This window comes from Anser anser (assembly GCF_964211835.1).
Source record: "Anser anser genome assembly, chromosome: 5".
NCBI lineage: Eukaryota > Metazoa > Chordata > Aves > Anseriformes > Anatidae > Anser > Anser anser.
The window spans coordinates 10,871,765-10,891,000 of record NC_139725.1 but is presented as its reverse complement, the minus strand read 5'-3'; the positions used below and the strand labels follow the sequence as shown (position 1 = coordinate 10,891,000).

The 19,236-nt window shown below is 38.4% G+C and overlaps 1 protein-coding gene across 9 annotated transcripts in view; it reads left to right on the top strand.

The window, feature by feature from the left end:
* Positions 1-19,236, top strand: part of LUZP2 (leucine zipper protein 2) — a 344,690-nt gene that overhangs the window by 87,555 nt on the left and 237,899 nt on the right. For 2 of the 9 annotated variants that reach the window (XR_014584989.1, XR_014584990.1), the window contains exons 1-2: positions 4,635-4,805; positions 13,507-13,568. The gene's annotated coding sequence lies outside the window, so the exon portion shown is untranslated. Of the gene's footprint in view, positions 1-4,633; positions 4,806-13,506; positions 13,569-19,236 lie in introns of those variants that run through there. The other 7 variants (XM_083838042.1, XM_083838040.1, XM_083838037.1 and 4 more) reach the window with 5 other exon arrangements.

Sequence of the window (19,236 nt, the reverse complement as noted above, 5' to 3'; positions counted from 1 at the left end):
CATGGATTTTTATTCTGGTTATTTTACACTACAGTATAGATCATGTTGTCCCATGTTGATCCAGAGAAATTTTATGGAAATACTTAGGAATGTTTTAGGGGAATGATATTTTCTGATGTTATCAGATTTCTTTTGTAATCAGGCAGTGGCTGAGGACCAGGGCACTTGAAATATACATTTATAATTTCCTAATTCTCCACTTCTTTTTCTTTCAATCATTTATGACCAGTAATTATCAGCATATCCTTTGAAAATTTCTTCAGGATTTCCATCCATTCCATACAAAGAAATGAAACCTTCATCTTGAAGCATTTCTTAAATGTAAATTACTAACTTGTTTCTGTCAATAACACCTTAATTTTATCTTTATTTTAGTTTTAATGCTTTTCACAGCATTACTATTTTCAGCTATTATCTGCTTGTCATATCTGACTTTCTCCTGTGTAATATTGTAATTGTATTTGTAAACTACTTATATTCTTACAACGAGATTGTTCTGAATATTTAATTACAAATAACTTACAACTTTGCTAGAAGTAGAGTTGACAGGACATAGGAAATTTTGAATGTCCGCATATAAGCACTTGTAGTATCTCTCTGAAACCTGTTACTGAGTTGTAACTTTAAGAGGAAAGCATGGGTATCCATGCATCTGGAGACCTGAGCATATTTCAGACATTTCAGAGAACCTTGGCACCAGTGCAAGGTGTATTTTCATTGTGTGCATTCACATCCATTGTCATTTGCTTATAGACATTCTATAATGTATTGTGTGTTATAATAAAGTGATTATTGCACGAAATCCCACTTTATTAGGGACATATTTTAATTATGTGCCATAAACTGGTTAAAATACTTTTTTTTTTTTTCTGAAGTATATAGTAAAGCTCCTACTGACTTGAAAAGACCATTTTTTTACTATTAATATTATTATTTTTTTAGACTACAAAGCTCAGTCTGAAGTCAGTAGCATTATGGCACAGCAGCTGAGGATTCAGGTTTTGTAATGTAGAGATCTTACCTGCATCCCTGCAGTGTTTTGATGGTTGTTTTCTTTCACTTTGCTCAATGATAGGACTCAGCTCATGTCAAAATTAGTAAGAATTATTGTTTGCATTTAATAAAAAATGTTCTTATTTCTACGACTGTTCTTATTTTCTATATCTAAATAAAGCACTCTGTGGCCACCTTGATAGCTGTTAGTAATAGTGAAAATACAAAACAAAACACTTTTGTTCTTTATCTATGTTGTTTCAATTAATCCTGGGTAATCTAATGATTCAGTGATTTAATTTTAATGATAACATCCAGCTTCAGAAAGGACAGATAATTCCAATGACGAGTGCAAAGGATTTTTTACAGATTTGGTCAACGGACTAAGAAATGAATTTTGACAGAACAGAAAACTGCAAGACACTAATCAGTCTTCTGATCACTCTGAGTACATTTCTTGTTTATTGTAAATGAATAGCTCAGGCAATTTGCCTCTGACTTATAAAAATGATACATTAGGCTTAAAAGTAAAAATGCCGTCTTTTCGAAAGGATATTTAATTCATGAAGTTAATTACAATGAAATAAAATGTTATAATTCAAAATAAAATATTTTATGCATAACCAGATCTTTTGTCTGATAAAAGAACAAGCACTTCCCTGCGATAAAGCTATTTGCCACAGAGGCTCATAAAAAGAATACCAAAAACTACTAATAGGTAAAAGCATACATTCCATAAATTAAAGCATACCTGGTCTCTTTTTCTGACAAATGTTCTCGTTAACGCAATTTTTAGACAGGATTCTCCAGAATCAGTCCATTTTTTGGCACAGTCCACAGAGAAAGAGAGATGCTCTGTGGTTGGAATTCATTCATTTTGTGTCATTTGAATGTTGAAAATTAGGCTGGTAGAACAATCAATCCTTTGCTTAACAGAAAAATGGACAGCAACTTTTACATAGACTAATCCCTTTTCTATAATTTGGGCACCTCAGTTTCCTCTGTCAAAAGCCTATCACCCATAATAAAAACAGTGTTTATTCTCTGTTTAATTCATTCTTAATGGAGTAATAGAAATATAATTCCTATAGAAATCAATAGGGCTTGTATCACCAGACCTCAGTAAGAGCTGGATTGTGTGCTTGGTGTTTTTATTAATAAGAATCGCTACTTGCTTATGAAAAGCACAGCTTGTTAATAAAATGAAAAAAAGAACGCAGCAGTTCAAGGTAATTTAGTGTAAGTAAACATTTTCTAGAATGAGAAATGCATAAACTTTTGCCAGATAAAAAATCTTGCTCTGCTGTGTCATGCTGCAAAGTATATGAATTTTGGTATCAGGTTCGTTTGGAAACTGCTGCAGTCTATGAATGAGAAAGTAATTATAAACTCTCCATTTGTTTTGATATTTTAGCATGTTATTTATTTCAAGGAAAGAAGGACAGGAAAATAGAAGGATGACGAATACAAGTAGTAACTGTGAGTAAAAAATAAGAAGTGCATTCACTATCATGTGGGATACCATAGATATTACTCTAAATTTCAGTGTATAGGTCAATAAAAAAAAAAAGATCACACACTTGGAAATGCCTGTTTATAGTAATATATTTATTCTTTTGCTTAAGTATCCATCCTGGAATTTTCACAAAAATTAGCATTTTGGTTTTGGCAATTCTAGTTATTTTTGAATACACACAGTTCCTGAGAGTTGCTTGTTCTTGAACGACTATCAAAATCCCCACCCACAGAAATCTGCTGTTATGTTATTAAACTCTTGTTTGGGATGAAGTTTATGCTCCATCTCACCGTCCTTCAAACAAACAAGCCCCCAAAATGCCCAGGTGAGTCCATCTAGTTCAGTAGTCTTTCTTTAGCAGTGGAAATAGCAGATGCTTTTTTAGACAGAGGATATTTTGCACATAAGGTACCTCATCTTATGTGATCCATTGCCCTCTTGCTTTCACAACATTCACAATTTTGGCATTTACCTGAATGTATAACCTACAGTTTGTGGGAATACACTTTGACAGTCTCCTTATCCTGATTTACTCTACACCTATCTTTTGTGTGAACATTACTGTAGATGACATCGTTGCTTACATTTTAAACAAAGCATGAGATTTACTGCCCTTAAGAGAAGCAGTACTTCACTGCATTCAGAGGAACCCTTATGCAAGCTTCATGTCTTCAGCCTCTCCCATTTGTGAGCTCTGAAATCCTTGCAGAGACCAGGAATGTGAAGCTTGATCCCACAAGGAACAAAGAGTTCACTTCTGGGTGAAATAGAGAGCTTATCATTAGCTTATTTCACTTCAGTATATTTGATCAGGTTAATGTAACTCTTCACGTATTTAAAGTTAAATATGTGCTAAGGACTTTGCCACACCAGTACTCGAGTGCTGATTAAACCCATGATGAACCTGCATGCCCAAGCACTGGTCTGAGAAATAAAGTTGTGTTTTTGCAGTGGAAAATTCCGCTAACCTTGCATATTCAAAAGTGATTGTGCAGGCATAACAGTGGCAAGTATGTTAAGCAGATAACGGGGAAGTCACACTGTCCCAAAATAAAGAGGATAGCTAAGAAAAACAGGACGAGCAGTGAGAAATCTGTAAAAACTAACAACCACGGGCCCTCTAGTCATGAGAGAAGAAAAAAAAAAAAAGAAAGAAAAAGGAAAGGGAGAAATTAACGGTAGATCAAATAAATTTGTACACATATGGTATAGTAACAAGCGTTGAGTAGTTTGTGAACCCATAGTACTCAGCTAATGAGGAAACAGGACAAATTAAGTGTTGGGCAACAGGGAATATAAGGTTATGATATACTTTTGCTCTGTGCTTCTGCTTGCAGGATGCCTGCCATTGCAATTGCAAATAAAAATGCTACTTCATTGAGATCCTTGCCTGTGTTATTGGCTGCAGAGTGCTTCTCACACCGGGGGCACCTTAGCCTGGAGATTCAGCTGAGACAGCAAAGCCAGTTGATCACAAGCAAGATCAACACATTTTCCTTCCTTGCAGTCGCTTTAGTGTCATTCCTAGTTTCAGTATAACAATAACATAAATTATCCTCTGAGGAACTGTGGATGTCCTTTCTGGAGCCTGACGTGATGCCGCGAGCACTCTCACAGGAAAGGGCTGGCAGGGAAAGGGGTGAGCATCCCCAGCTGCTGTGTGATCTCCTTGTCAGGTTACCCTTTTTACTACTCATTTGATAACCTCTGCTCCCTAGAAGAAGCATCTCTAGAATAATAGCATTTGACAGATAGCGGATAGCATTGATACCACCACAGCTGTGTAATTTCTGGTGTTCTTTCAAAACATATTCTTATTTCCTAACACAGGATTCCTGCTTCCCGCTGCTGCCAGGGCTGGTGTCCCACATGCTGGGCTGCCAGCCATGGCAGCGAAAAATCGGTGGCAGTAGCTGGGTTACGGTCAGTGATTTGCCTTGTTAGGGTGAAAAGATGATCAGAAGAGGGAATGACTGAGGCAGGGGCAGCTGGAGGCCCAGTGCAGGGCCGTGGACAGGCTGATGTGGCAGGCTGCAGGTGGGGCCTTGCCTGCTGGGCTGGCACCACACCTGTGGCACATTTCCACGTCAGTTTTTAATGGATCATCACAGGAAGGTGTGTTTCTGCAAGTTGTCAGCAGAAAGGGGGATTTTTGTGGGAGAGAGTGTATAGGATAGTGCTGCAATGCTCTTTGATTTTTTTATTTTATTTATTTATTTTTTTTTTTTGCCAGAGTAAATTCTCTATCTCTGGTAGGGCTCTGGAAGGCTGTGTGTGGTCAGCGAACCAGTCAGAGGTAGGTTTCTAAAAAATGTTACAGTGTTTATGCTGTAAGGTTGTGAAGAGTAACAAATGACAGAGGGATATTTTTGAACAAATGAAATGAGGGAGTCATGGTCTGGGGCTGTCATCTCAATAGTGAGCTGCAAGGGCAGCATGAAAAGCTCTGTCTACCAAGGTGCCTGCAGTGTGGCCGTCGTGCCTTCTCTGGTGTGTGTGGCCTTCCCTCAGGGCAGGGAGGCCTCAGCTGAGGTGGTGCTTTTGTGTAGGGTGTTAGAATACAGCCTGTGTTGCTGGGCTTGCTGGAATCCCTGTAAAATGTGTGTGTTTGGCTCAGAAGGACTTTTGTTGAGCTAGAGCAGTCAGGAAGTCCAAGCAATAAGAAAAAGTGTTAAAATATTCTTGAAATCCTTAAAGAAAGAGGTGAGGCCTAGTCACAAAGCATGAATTTCACTGTCTTCAAACGATAACCAACCTTGTCTTAAAAGCTGAAGGGAATGTTATGAAAGTACCAGGTTTTTGCTGTTTGCTTAGAGCTTATACTGTGTGGTGTTAAAAACAAGTAAGGCGGTGCTTCCATCGCAGTAGTTTGTGTCTGTCTGTCTTATGTTTTTCTTTAAGAAACAAACTGTAAGTATCCATGGCACCTACAAATGGAAAGAGAAACACCAGTTTCAGAAGATAAGAAATTTTAACAAAGTCTGTGTTCAACAAGCACGTAGAAGAAGTTATGTTCAGCAACAATATTGAAATTCTAATGTGGTGTAGATCAAGAATTGTACTGAATGGAAGATAAATGCTTGAGACTAGGATTATACATAATAATCCATCTTTATCTTGACTCCCCTTCTACTTGCATGGGTACCATCCCAGATTAAGTGGGTGAAATCAAGCTGCTGTTCAAGTGTGAGCAGAATCTCTTGTATTTAGAGTAAGAGCAGTAAATGTGTGAACTATGTGATGAAGCATCACTTATAAAGGGTGTATATTTTCTCGTCAGTAGCTGTCTTCAATATCAAAAACAGCAAGATCTGAACAATAACAAGGGATTTTGAACTGTGAAGAAATAACTGGTATTTTATTATTCCTATCGGAACATCTTGAGTATGTGAACAAAAACAAAAGAGCTCATAGAGTGTACTGCAGGGGGTTTACATGGCAAGGTTTTGGTAGCAGGGGGCCGTAGGGGTGGCTTCTGTGAGAAGGATCTAGAAGCTGCCCCATGTTTGGTAAGGGTCCCACTGCTGACCAGAGCTGAGCCAATAAGTGATGTTGTTTTGTGCCTCTATGAGAGCTTATTTAAGATGGGGAAAAAAACACTGTGCCACACAGCAGCTGGGAGAGTGAGAGGAGTGAGGAACAGCCTTGGAGGCACCAAGGTCAGTGAAGAAGGAGGGGGAGAGGTGCTCCAGGCACCGGAGCAGAAGTCCCCTGCGGCTTGTGGTGAGGACCATGGTGAAGCAGGCTGTCCCCCAGCAGCCCATGGAGTACCACGGTGGAGCAGATGGACCTGCACTGATGGAAGCTGTGGCCTGTGGAAGACCCCTGCTGGAGCAGATTCCGGGCCGGACCTGTAGCCCGTGGAGAGGAGCCCACGCAGGAGCAGGTGACCTGGCAGGAGCTGCTGCCCGTGGGGGATCCAGGTTGGAGCAGTTCGCTCCTGAGGGATGGACCCATATCTGGAGCAGTTCTTGAAGAGCTGCTGCCTGTGGGCAGCCCATGCCGGATCAGTTCATCAAGGATTGCACCTGTGGGTGGGACCCCACAGCACAGGGGATGAGAGTGACCGAGAAGGAGCAGCAGAGAAGAAGCGCTATAGACTGACCATAACCCCCGTTCCCCTGCATTGCTCGGGCGGGAGGAGGTGGAAGAGGGTGGATGGGGGGGAAGGTGCTTTTGGTTTCTTTCCTTTGTTTCTCGCTTCTCTAGCTTGTTAGTAATAGGCAATAAATCTTACTATCTCCCTATGCAGAGTCTGTTTTGCCCATCACAATAATTACTGCGCGATCTTCTTGTCCTTATCTCAACCCTTGAGCCCTTTTCATCGCATTTTCTCCCTGTTCCTCTTTGAGGAGGGGGAGTGAGAGAGTGGTTGTGGTGGAGCTCGGCTGCCCACCCGAGTAAAACCACCACAGTACTCACACTGAAATGAAACTGAATTAATTTCTCCACACTCAGATACTCAGTCAGGATTCAAGTTAGACGTGGAGGAGACTAGGAAATATAATTAATGCAGAAGTAAATGTGGAGGAAAATCAGACAGTATAATCACTCTCACTAGGTAACCACAAATGTGCTACAAAAGTGTTTTCTGCTACAAAATATTTAAATGATATTTTCAAATATGGAATATCCTAGGAAGTACTACTCCTGTAGATAGCTGTTAGGTGAAAAGAGTTACTAAGCATTTGAGAACCAGTGTGTAATTCTATCTAAGATTAAGGACATTAATTTATTTATATCAACTGTAGCAGTGAACCACCCCCAAAAGCTTTGTTGAAGTGCTTGGTAAGGTTTCTCCTCATTTTGTTTTCTTCTTATTCTTTGAGGCATGACAATCCTCACTTTAGAGGGACTAAATATGGTAGATTGCTAAGAATTGGAAACCTGTTGGGGGGGGGGGAAGGAACTCCATGGACAAAGCAAAAAGAAAAGTCATTAGACTGGGGGTAATAGAGTTGTCTTTTGTATGGGGGTTCGTATGTTCTGACTAACACACAAAAAAAAAACAACCCTATGTATACATAGAACACCATATCTAATTTAAACAACTCAACAGAGAAGTGCTATTAGTTTGAACAACAACAACAAAAAAAAGCACATTGATGAAATCTTGTTACAAGCTTTGCCTCTGTAGTTACAGTTGTGCTGAGTAAGTTAGACTGATTAAACTTTATGGAAATTATGGTGTATTTTGCTAGTGCACTATCCCATAATTATTTCTGTGGTCCTGTTTCTAATATCTGCAGGCCGCGTTTTGAGAGGCATTGCAGCTCTTATCCAGGGTTCCAGTTGGCTGTCACTCCTGATAAAATCCTGTTGGTTCTGTCTATAACCTGACTGCAGCATGGAGCAGTGTGGTTTGCTGCAGTTAAAAAAAAAAAAGTTTATCTCAGGTATGCAAACAACATATACTCTGAGACTTGCTTGTATTAAAATAATTAGTTTGTATTTATGTGGTATTTGGACTTAAATTTCCAAGTTCTGACTACCAGAAGGAAACATGTAGTGTAGTCTAACAACTCAAGAAGTAACGTATTTTTAAATTATCACCTACTCCTACAGACAATAAATAAAGGCTTTGAAAGCTAACAGAAAGCTAACGATTGTGTAAAGCATTCCTAGTTGAATGGGCTACTGCCTGTCTTGAAGATAAGCTATAGAGAAAGCTGCATTTATATCTTTTAGTAAGGCTTAATTGCATCAGTTGCATCTCACTCCTGTCCCAGATGGGAAACACCTGACATGCCTATTCCTTGGGTGCATTACTCATTAGGTGGATGGATGTTTAGGAATGGATGAGCTAGAGAGTTTTGTCTCTCTTTTGCAGTTACACAGGGTTGCTTTTTCTGGTGCATATTTTTTTGCTCCTCTATTTCTGATGTACTACGGTATGAATAGAACCATCTGTCTATAAAAGAGTGGCTACAGGCTTCTCAATTCTTCCCATGTATTTCAAACTAAAATTTAATCTGAGTCTTTTTTGATTTGTCAGCAATGCTGAAAAACTTGAGCTGACGGTGTGGTGCAGGCAAGGCTCAAAGAGTTACCAAGTTTTCTACAAAAAAGCAGAAAGTCTGTTGTTCTTGCCTCCTATTGGGAAAGCAAGTACTTCAAATGTGGTCTTGTTTTAAGATCATGGTGTAAGATGGGGGGAGTAGCTGACAGCAGTGATCTGAATCACTGTGAGGAAGGCAGTATTCCATGCTTTACATGGATGCTTCAGTTCTCTGTATTTCAGTACGATTCTTTAAGAGCACAGGTTACGCAATGTGGCCATCGTGACATAACCCCGGGAGCTGTTTTAATGGTAACTCACGTTGGAACATGTGAATGTTATTTAACTCTGGCCCCAAGTAGAGCATATTGTAGTGACAGAACCTAGAGGTCACAAGCAAGGCAATTGTGAAGTGAAGCCATGTCGCAAAATGTGTTCAGAAAGATGGCCAAGAAGTCTTAAATTATCTGGTGCTTTTCCTTAACTGTGACCTTTGAAAGGAGCTATGTGTGATAATACCATGGTAGACGGCTGTAGTTATTCAGTGAAGCACTACTCTATCTATGATAGAGAACATCAGAGTTTCTTGGAGCTTTCAAGGTGTTTGTAGAGCAGATGAGCATTTTCAGGCAGTTTAATAACCTTAGCACATCTTTCACGAAATCATTCCTTGGCTGGCTCCTAGCTCTCCTCAATTTAAGGGCACAGCCCTTCATTAAATAGCAAGGCTGCTAGCCGAGGATATGGAGCTAGCAGGTACACTGTCCTAATTAGTAAGTGAATAAATATATAGAAATCTAATCTCCACTGCATCCGATATTACAGGAGATCTGCTCTTTGAAAACAAGATTTTGGCAAATTACTGAGAAAAGAATAGACATCAGCGTGTGTGTATAAGTAGATGATACTTCTTGGGGGATAATGAACTGCTTGTATATGCTGATTTGCCTCTGTGGCCAACAGTTAATACTTACGGTATGCCTTGTACAATTGTGTTGTATAACAGCTGATTTTGAGACATGATTGTAGTCCAGATGTCGTCAGTTTATAAGGTAACTTGGATACACAGTGCAGTCATGGCTCTAACTGCATTGTATACTGAGATCAAAGTGCTTCACAGTGCTCTCCAGCAGGGTCTGTCATAGTGTTGTTTCTCTCTGAACACATCATTTGTACCAAGCTTCTAATGTGATTTATTTTTCTTTGATAAAGAAGAGAATAGCTGGGTGTCAAGTCTTAAGATGTTCTTAAATTGAGAATGTTTCAGATTTCTTAGGAATAGCTCTATTCTTATCTGTGCACATGCTTAACAAGAAGCAAGAGTTATATATTTATATAAAAATAAATGTATCTGGTATTTACTATTCCCTGTTACCTAGCCAAAAGAAAATATATTCAGACCCATCAGTGTTGGCAAAAATCACTGTCAATTTAGGGTAGGAACTAATGTCAAAAGAAGCAGATGGAACTGTTGGTTTAATAGTAAAAACAAAAAAAAAAAAAGAGACCATGAAGACCATGCAGTCTTGGCTATATATATATATATGTATATAAAATTATCAAGCAAATGTTGCAAAACAAATAGTTTAAATCCTCTTGTTTCCATTTATTGTTTTAAAATGTATAGGTTTCCTACATTTCCTCTTACCTAGCTGTGTAGTATATAAAGTATGTTCATGTTCTGTCACTCTAATTTTGTGAAGATAGTCTAGGACAGTAATGATATGTCTAACATTCTTTTATGTAGATCAATCTCATGGTGCTATGGAATAGCGTAGTATTGAAGTGTACATGCTGATAAAAAGATCAAATCAGGGAGAAATTGCTCTACTGTTCATAGGTTTTGGTCAAGAAGGCTGCTTTGTGTTCGGTTCAAATATATGTATCACCCATATCTTACTGATAAATATAAATACGTGCATTATTTGGTGAGGTTTAGACTAATTATTTTGCTTGGAGGGACTTGAAATGATCTATTTTTCCTGGTTGTTGAGGAAGTCTTAAGATAGCGTATAGGCATTCACAAAGAAAAAAGGTGGGTAATATTTCAAGAAGTTGAATCATACAATGTACCCTTCCAACAAAGGAGGCTGAATGGTATTGGTCTGCTTTAGGAGTGTTGCCAGCAGGTCGAGGGAGGTAGTCCTTCCTCTCTACTCAACCACGTTGAAGACGCAGAGCCTTCTGTTCAGGGCTCCTCAGTACATGAGAAAGATGGAGCTAATGAGGAGAGCCTAGTGAAGGGCCACTGGAATGGTTAAGGGGCTGGAGAAGCTCTTAGGAGTGAGAGCTGGGACTGTTTAGTCTAGAGAGAAGATTGGCATCTCACAAATGTACATGTATTTGAAGGGACTATATAATGGAAATGGAGCTAGGCCGGTTCCCAGTTTGACAAGGAAATGTGATAGTCAGCTTTTTCAGGTGCTATCGTAGCTCCAGTTGAAACTTAGCAGTGCCCTGAGATGAGCACTGGTCAGTGGAGGTCATACGATCACTAATGAAAATGACCAAGAATTCTTTTTATTATCTGAAAAAGATGTTTACTGGCAGCATGGTAGTCATTGATGTAATCTAGGTAATGGACTAATAAGTCTCACGGGGACTGAGAATGAGACTTGACTGAACAACAAAATGTAATTCAAACACAGAAGTTTCCCAGATTCTTGGGTTGTGAGATGTGGCAGGATCACACTTTTGCCATGCTGTTGAAGCTGATTCTGATGTAAAACTTCTTAGACACTTCATAAAGAAGTAATACTAATGCCTAAAGTATCATCTCCCCAGACATCAAGAATAGGTATAAACTGAACATAGGTTGCAGGTGAAAACAAGTCACTGGATATTTTTAAACGTAGTTGGAGGAAGTTAAACATTGCTACTTTAGGACTGCTCTTTTAAAAAAAAAAAAAACTTTTGTGAGGTTAACTTAGATTTTAGAGAACAATGAATGAAAGTGAGTGTTTCATTTCATGAAAGAATGAGCTAGATAAAACATCAAGTTGTATTGCAATGGTGTGTTCTTTCTGTCTCAGCAAATTGACACCATCCACCCCCACCTCCCACCCCGGTCTGAAGTCAGAAAAATTTTGGTCATTGTGCCCTTTCTGTGATCCAATATGGACCATTGATACTTCATCCTGAATAGATGCAAGATGTTTTTAGCAGGCAAAAGCACAACAGATGGAAAGGAAAACTTTCACCACAAAAAAAGTACAATTGGTTGATCTAATGACTAGAAGTAACCAGTGTATCCTGATGGAAAGGAAGACATGCTTTATTTTCCTGTTAAGAGATTGTAGATGGTTTCATTCAAAAATGGTGTAAATAGAATGAATGACATTTCTGTTCAATGAGTCAGTCTTTCACATATGTATCCTGAGGCTCCTGAAGCACTGTTGTCTCAAAACTAAGAGAAGGGAGAAATATTTTAGGCTTGCAACTTCTTTGCATTGTGTAGTTAAATAAACAATACAACTTAGTAATATTACACTTAGAAAACAAGCATGTCATGCTGAAATGCAGTTTATAAGCATACAGCTCTGAAGTTTAATTCCTTTAGTATTCATCAGAAAATAATTTGTTAGTTTGAAAACTTCTGGTAGGTACTTAGTCTAAAAGATGCTTTTCCAATGAAATTGTGATTGAACAACTTTTCAGTGATGTTTACCTTACTAGTGCAGAAATATTGCTCACAATTCTCTTTTCATGAGTGGCTCTTGAGACACTTCCATCTCTGATAATATAACTTTTCACTAGTTGAGTACGTAACCCTGACCTTCAGTCTGTATTTAATGTCAAGGTTTATTGTGCTGAACTTATTCAGAAGAATTAACCTACTCTGATTTACACTTAAGAATATGGCTGAGATTCTGGCCTTTGCCTTCTGAAATATAAGCTAACAAGAAACCAGAATAACGGAAGTGACAGATAAAGAAAATACATGGAATACTGATTTCTTTTAAACAAACATGGGAAAAATTAGGTAGATATTACTGGTGATGTATAGGAATCATTGAGGGGCATTGACTTTTACCAGCATAATATTCAAGTGCAATGCTTATTTCAGTACCTGGAATAGTTCTTAAAAGCCAGTGTCATGGGGCATAATTCAGTGACTAAATTACATGCATCTATTTCAAATATCCAAGAGGAAAAAAATACTTATAAATGTATATATTGCTTTGTGGTTTTCATTCAGAGAATTTCTGTATTTGTGTCTTAGTTGCTGTTGGTATCCTCTCCTGTGTGCTAAAAATCTAGATTCAAAGGTGTTCAGTAAAGTGACCTACTATGGCTGTTGAAATGAATGATGACTGCCCCTTGATGTTATGCTTGATGTACATCTCCAATTAGGCTTAGGTTAACAGCAGCAGATCATGAAGTGAGCACACTTAAGAACTCGATTGCTGAACCATTAAAAAATACTTTGAACTATATTGTCAAACCCTATAGCTAAATACATTTGTGTAAGCTAAAGGGCTTGGTTGTAACTTGGGTAGCAGTGGGAAAGTAACTAAGATTTATTTTCCTTACATTGTGCTTATGCCAATATGGTCAGAAAATGAGGATTAATACCTGTGTGACCTGATAAAGCCTGGTTCTTTTTGACTGCTGCTTTGATTGGGCCTTGGCAAAACAATTATCAGCTCCACTGTGTGAAGCAATCCCCTTTGTATCATACAGGCAAGTTCTAGTATGGGTATTAAAGTGTATGAGCCCAACTTTTTCTTTTCTATCAGAATGACTTACGTTCACTTCCTTTCAAAATAGAAAGGGATAAAAGCTTAGCCAGCATTATTTAACTGTTAAAATGTGATCCAAGGCTTGAAGTGTGCTCTTCTTTTTGGGTGGCAGGGGGGTATAAAAAGATGTGGGCCTACTGCTGAACTCTGATGCATCAAGTCTTGTGAAGTAAATGGTCTTGCTGAAGGAATCAAATCCCTTCATTACCGAAGCTGAATCTGTTGAGGTATTGAGCCCTTCGTTCTCTGCTTCTCAGGTTCCTGATCTGATGGTGCCTGGAGGGATGTGCAGCTGATGGTGTGCTCCAGAGTGACACTGGTGAGCTCTAACCCTGCTGATGTTGGTGACTGTGTATCTAAAAGCACATTTTGGCCAAACTGAGTTGGATGGGAAGTTTAATCCCTTCAGAACTGTGTTGCTGGCTGAGTGCCAAGGATCATAAGATAGACAGTGCTCAGGGCTTGGAGAAAAAAAAAAGGGGGGGGGGGTAGCTAGGGGGAGGGATGGGATATCAGTGCACAGAGGGGCCTACACTATTGCTTTGAGTAGGGGGCATGTGTAAATTTCCTGAAGGCTCTTGAGCAATACATGTTAGTACTACCATAGGTAATGTCACTTGGTAGCCAAGTACAATGTGGTTTTTGAGAGCTAGTTCCTGGTTCCTCAATACGCAGAAAAAACACCGTGATGTTTGCCTTTATTGTTGGTCATGTGCTCAGAGTGCTGCCTTTGCCTTGCTTGAACCCTAACTTTCTAGCTACGTATCTGAATTCCTTCATATGTGCTGGTATGGTAAAACCAGTTGCAGTTTTGGCATGGTATATATGCTTAATACTACTCTTATTCAGATCTTGTTTGTTAAACCATATATTTCACTAAAATATATTAAAAATGATTTTTTGTTCAAGTTAAGAAAGAACCCATTATTCTAAAATGAATTAAAATATTGAGTTAAATACAACCTCAGTATTTAATGATGAATTGAAACTACTGAAATGCAACATCTGTCCACCCAAGTTGTAGCTACAATTTTTCAGGTATCACTTTATTGGTATGGATTCTTCTATGAATCAATTGTTTTGTTTTATATGCTTGCTTCAGAAGGCTTGACTGTTAAACATTCAAAATACCAGCATATGGAGTCAAAATTAGGATGAAAATTCTTGTTCTTGTAATCAGGTTCATAAATGAGACATACTATTTCTAGAACCCTGCTTATAATTAAGTATTAAAATAGACATTTTCTGAGATGCAGTGCTGCTTCAGTAAGAGAAAATATTTTTCAAGGTCATTGTGTTCAGAAAAGTCCTATTGGATGGAAATGCAAAACAACAAATCATTAAGTAGATTTCTTCTTAGTTATAAATCAGTAAGAAGGTTTCCAAATCGGGGAGTCCTACTGTTTCATTCCAGCTAAGAAAGCAGATCGACACCTTCAAAATACCGTTGCATTTCATTTTGGCACCTAAATGAAATTTGTTAGGTATAGCATGCTTATGAAGGTAAGAGTACTCAGTAGTTTACACCTTCTGCACGTATGTTCAGGTTCTTATCTCTGAAAGCTGTGTTTGGCAAGCAGTGATACCCCTGCATATGCCTCAGGTTGCAACTGGGTATAGAGTTCTCCATTTTTACTCCTCCTGGGGGCATTCAACTGTGCATAGTGGCACTACTGGTGCCTGCCTTAAAGGAAGGTCTGCGGGGACTCATGGCATTTTATGGTATTTACTTAGTGAATGTGCTTTGCTTGTTGTAAAAAGTCTTGATAGATTTTGTGTTAAGTTCTGCTTTATTACCCATGACTCAGAATGATGCCAAGTGGGACTTTGCAAGTGTTATGGTTTTATTCATTGAACAAATTACTTCAGTTGTGGGAAGGGAAGGAGTTAACCAGTAGATGTTTATCATGAAGGTTTCTCCCTCCCAGATAGCTCTTCTGTTGCAGACATTTGTGGGACTTCTCATCTGTAGGTTCTCCCCGCCCTGTAGTTGTTTGAGTAGGTATTTTTCTTATGGATGGTAAAATAGTGATATGAGGGTACTAATGGTCATATTCTGTGGTGATATTCAGGCAGCAGAATAACAATCCTGGAGTCTCTTGGATTGGAAGGGACCTTGAAGGACCTGGTTCCAACTGCCTGTCATGGCCAGGGATACCTTGTACTAGACCAGGTTGGACCCATCTGGCCTTGAAAACCTCCAGGGATGGGACATCCACAGCTTTTCTGGGCAAGCTGCTCCAGGGCCTCAACTGGTCCTAAAAAAAATAAAAAAAGGCCAGGATCTCTTTTTGAAGTAGTGCAATAATACTTAGAAAAAAAAATAATCAGAAGTGAGCTATACAATGTTAAGTAACTTTAAATTGTTTTTGTATACCTCCTCTTAGCTTGTTGGCAGCTTAGGTTACTGCAGAAAGTAAGGTCTTGAGTCCAGAAGAAATTGCACAGAAAGAAAAGGCCTCCTGAGCAGGTCATTTTGTATCACCAAGAAAGCCTATGATCAAGTTCACATTACTGCTGAAGTTATGTTAGATGAATAATCAGAATTCTTCCTGTAAAGAACCAACTGAGGAAAACCGGGATATTTAGGAAAGTGGAGACAGTATGAGGAACAAGTAGGTGGGGAAAAAAAAAACACTGCATTTGCAGACTGTATACTAAAGAATATTCTAGGAGGCTGAGAAGGTAAAGTTTTTCCTGTATGCTATGGCAGCACTAGAGCTACAGTCCTATTAGTGTTTATAAACAAAATGGATCTAAATGTCATTATCCCTCATTAGGAATGAGGGTGCTGAAGGAATATGTGAAAATGGCTTTGTAGAAGATGGAAGAAGGATTTTTCTGGATGATACTCTTTCACCTTGCTCTTCATTATATGAATGCCCAATATAGGAGGAACAAAAACTCTTATAGCACGGAAAGTATATAATTAGACTTGAAGACAGGATTTTTTCCTCTTGTTCTACATTGTCTGAAGCAAAGCCTGTAATTCACTTACAGAAAGGGGAGCTCCTCAGTGGCAAAAACGATTGCTTAGTCTTGAACAGCAGGGGGCTGCATGAAAATTGTTAAATGCTAATCAGACAAACTGGAAATTACTGGGATTTGTAAGTGGATCACTTGAAAATGGACAGGGTGGTAATAGAAAGCAAAATAGCTATTTGGACACCAGGTGTTCTTCTCCCAACAAGACAGGAGACCCACCTTTGTTTCCCAACAAAAAATAGTTGGGAGTGCCAGATCATAACAATCTAACAAAAGAGGTTGTGATGTGTCCTAAATAGATAGAGAATTTCTTCACTGTATAGAAGGAACTAGTGTTGTATATTGTACAATTGCAAAAGAAAATATTGTAGAACTAATCCTTTGCAATACCTGCATCCATATAACACTGCGTTATTGACCAAACTGCATATAAATATCTTTTGATGTTAATCCAGCTGCTGAAGAAACAGGAACCAGTGTGCTTTTTCCTTTTGTTCAGTTACATGGCTGTATACAAGAGTTGGTGCAAAACAATCTGCCAAATCCAAGATGGTGTTTTTTCACAAGAATTCTGCTGTATTAAAAATGACTGCAGAACTGTCTTTTGCAGAACGTTGCAAACAGTATTCTGCTTGTGGAACAGTAGCCTTAAGAGGTGTTGGTTGCTTTCAGCTCTGGAAGGTCTGTTGCTTTATGCAAGTGGCTTTAATGCAAGCCTGTTGGTGGAAAAAATGGCTAACTTTTTTTAATGAAATGAATGTTTCCTTGAAGAACCAGAAGGAAAAGAATACATCTTAGGCCCTGATTTACTTGTATGTGTTTCTTGATACATGTGTTTCAGTTCTGAACGCTTTTTATTTCCTTGAATTTGTTTGCAGTCATGTGAAGCAGATACAAGTCCCCAGGTCCTAAGCTTCTGCAGTTGGAATGAGTTTCCATCTGTATCATTTTGCACATGGCATGATGTGCTTGCAGGGAAAAAAACAAAACCAAATTATTTTTTTTCTAAGTCTTTATTTTTGCTTTCATTTTCCTTTCTGTATAGCTCAAAACTCAGTGAGCAAAATACTATAGGTCAGAAGATTTAGTTGTGAATCTGTGCAGGTAGCTGCTTTAACCAGTGATTTAGTACACCCTGTACACAGGGAGAAGCTGTCATCAAGTTAGTGATTGTCATGAGTCTGAATCCTCTCTGGGGACTCTGGCTTGAATATTGAGAGAAAATCTAAGAGATAAGTTCTTGCCTATAAAGTTCTCCTTAACAAGTCAGATGATTACTCTAGCATTGCTTCATGACCAATTGTGAATTAGAACAAAGCATAAATCTGCCAGTGTGAGCTCCATCTGAAAAGATGTCTGTACTGTGTTATGTTAGGATCATATGATAGTTCTCGATGAAGGGAGATGAAGCAAGAGGATGATCAGATGTGCAGCTCCTCTGATTTGGATCAAGCTAAAATCTTTTTTGTGACATAGCTGCTGTCAGTCCTCTGACTTCTTCAATGCTCAGACTTACACACTTCAACTGTTGTAATATTTATTAATAGTATTCCATCATCAGGAACTTGTAGTGATTGGCTGATTTCATAGTATGACTGTATAAATCTGTATGCAGTTTGTTTTATTTTTAAACATAATAACCTATTTCTCTGTGTTAAATAGGTACATTGATAAAGGAATATATATTGACTTTGAACTGGAATTACCACTGGCTAATCTTTGAGAAGATGAATAAGTCATTTGGTATTTAATACTAATAGTTTCAGTTTTTTTAATCAGCTCTAAACATGAAATTCCAAGTAATTTAATTCTTCATTTTTAGTAATGCTTAAGCCTCCTCTTAATGACACAGCTTATATTTCCATGTATATGTGCTGTGTGTGTTCTATGTAAATAAGAATTGGAGGGAAAAAGTTGGTAGGTTAACAGCCATGTTTCAAAACTAAACGAAGGAAAAGTAGCCTGCAGATGAAAAACTTAAAAATTCTTACTGATATTTTCTCCTGTTTAGTTTTAATTACCTTCTGACTCTTATTCATCCCTGTCCAGATTGTTGGAATGAAGTTTTCTATCTGTTTTTACATTGTTGTTGCCCAAGATGATATGAAATAAGATTGATATAATTTTGTCACCACCCTGTCATGAGGTAATGCAGGAAGGTCGAGAGAAAAAGAGCTTGGAGATAATTACTTCTGAAGCTCAGCATGTATTGGGTAACAGTTGATTTTTATGTTTATAGTATGCGGAATATTTGCTAGGCTGAAATGGTAATCCTTCTAATTACTGTAATTCCTGCCTTGTTTCTAACAGCTATTTCCATCACAGAGATGGGAAGGAATGGGAACAATGAAAAGGGCGGGTGGTGGTGGAGAATTGGTGCACTAGCAATTTTTTTTCCTACCTCTACTAAAAACTTAGTAGTGGGAGGAGGGTAAGAGTAAGATAAGGCACTGACAGAGCAAAGCAGAAGAGCTTTGCTACCATTATCTTAGATGAAAAAAGGACTCTGACCTGTTCTTCAACCGTTAATTTAGACTGCTGCTACTGCAGTACCTAAGGATTTGGCCAGGTTTTCTTAGAGCATCAATCTGAAAGTATAAATTTCATCATATTGCCTTGAGCAAGATTATTTATTCTAAATCATTAGAGAGAACTTTCCTCGTATTCCTGTGAATTTCTAGAATGTGACTTCAGTTCCAATACGCAATACTTCTACTCGTTATATAAAAACTGAAGTAGCAATAGAATGATGAAGGTACCGACTCTCTCAATTATAGAAAAGCATTGAAGGGAAGAGAAGCCTCTCAATACAGAGATTGAGAAACGTGCTGATATGAACATCCATAGCAATATGCAGAATGGGTTTGCAACTATTTCAACTCATGGAGTGAGTTGTCGTTTTTTTTGTTGTAGTTTTCCTTTTTTTTTTTGATGAGCTTCCAGAGCTGGCAAAATCATTCCTAGTGAGCTCTTTATGTGGACATTAATGACTGAAAGTTAAG